This window comes from Vipera ursinii (assembly GCF_947247035.1).
Source record: "Vipera ursinii genome assembly, chromosome: 4".
Taxonomy (NCBI): Eukaryota; Metazoa; Chordata; class Lepidosauria; order Squamata; family Viperidae; genus Vipera; species Vipera ursinii.
In genome coordinates this window covers 34,111,115-34,113,171 of record NC_139514.1, presented here as the reverse complement: position 1 = coordinate 34,113,171, position 2,057 = coordinate 34,111,115, and positions in this window count along the sequence as shown.

The following is a 2,057-nucleotide window of genomic DNA, read 5'->3' as shown; positions in this document are numbered from 1 at the left end:
GTCCTCACACTTAAAACTCTTGCAGCTCCTCCACAATCACATAATCAAAATTTATGCACCAACCAACATCTATTTATAACTGTTGCAGTATCCCAGGGTCACATGACTATCATTTGTGACCTTGTCAGCCAGCTTCCAACAAGCAAAGTTAGTGTGGGAAGTGAGATTCACTAACAGCTGAGTGAGTCACTTAACAATTGCACTAATTCATTTTACAACTATGGCAAAAAGGGTTGGAAAATCAGGTGTGACTTACTTAACAACCACCTTGCTTAGCAATGGTTCCAGTTGTGGCTATAAGTTGAGAACTACTTGTATTATCACTTAGAAGTTGAAGTTTTTACATGTTTTTCCTCCTCAATATCAAGATAACAAAAATGCAATGTTTCAAATATGGTTGATGAATGGTAATAAGCACATTCTAAAAGAGACAGAAAGTTTTGAGAGCCAAGTATTTTTTATACTAAATGCCCAATGCAACAACAAAAACCCTCTAATACATATCACCTATTTCTAGAAGAGTCTTGTCATTATATTTCTTCAGATGTTAGAGCTGTAAATTATATTCCACAGAGAAAAAAACTGTTAACTTGTGGAATTTACTGACAGTTAAGCTCTTGTATAGAACTAAACACATGAGTGTGATTATCAGTCTCTTCCACTATAAAGTCACTTTGTGACATTAGTAAATATTCAACCATCTATGATTACACCATACTTGTTTTCACTACCATGAATTCAGCTTACATGAAAACCTTTGTGAATATGCAGACTTTTCCTATTGCAATTTCACTTTTCATGTGGAAAATGGCTTTTTAGTGACATTAACTGTCTGCCTTAGAGAGGGAGATATATGCATACAATAGAAGAAAGAATTAAGCTTAGAATACTGCAAAAGTAGTGATTATATCTCGCCTGGATTATTTTTTTAAAAAAATTGCAAACAATCATGAAAAGCTACTAATGTCTATTAGCTATGAGGTTCTTATTTAATGTACCTGTTCTCAGGCAATTAGATGAGAAAAATAATATGTTATGCACATTATTTCAAAGGAGAAGGGAATTTTGAAGTTATTCTAATATGTGTAGTGCTCTTGCATTTATTTATTTACAAGGTTACTGTGAATGTGTGTGAGAGAATGATCCATCCTTCATTCTTTGACAGTCTATGTCTTCTCTGGCTTCCTACACTTCAGTTAAATCTGAATGAAAGACAACATGAGAAATCTGATGGAGAAATTCAAAAGGCTGTTTGCACCCACTTCTACTGTAGGTTACCTTAAGTATCAGAGACTGCATATATCCCTAAATACTCCTCAATGCCAGCTCATGGGGAATTCAGACTTGTTTATATTTTGATATTCTACTTATATATTAATTGCATAGTATTAGAACATTGGTGAACGAAACTGTAATCGAACACAGCAAATTTCTTCTTGTTACATACTTGGAGGATTGCACATCGAACCTTCTTTTTTAGTTTTTCTATGCTTTTGCAACTTGACTCCCTGAAATTGTCAAGAGTGCTTAAATAGCTAGAATGCCAGGAATTTGTCTGTCCATAGACCCAACCTAATTTTATAATGGCTTAGTATAATATTTTTCAGTTGTATTTAGCATGACCCTCCATTTACCAAAGGATACTTATATCACCTCTCTACAGCACTGTAATGATATGTGGGAATGACTTAGGACAGGGGTCTCCAACTCCTAGTCCACGGACTGGTATCGGTCCGTGGCATGTCAGCAACAGGTATGCGCAAACAAGCAAAGCCCCATCTGTGAAATGCAGGCAGCACACAAAACCACGCGCCCTCCGGTCTGCGGAAAAACCTCTCTCCACGGAACTGGTTCCTCGTGCCCAAAAGGTTGGGGACCTCTGACCTAGGAGACTAGGGGAAGAATCGCAGCCAGTGGAACATACAGAGAAGACGTAGCTTAGCCTGCAACAAAAAGGTGGGAATGGCAAATATATCAAAAGGGATCCTCCTTAGTTTCCTTGGCTATAAAAGGAACAGGGAAGAAACGTAGTTTCAGACCTGCAAGGTTTGTTAATG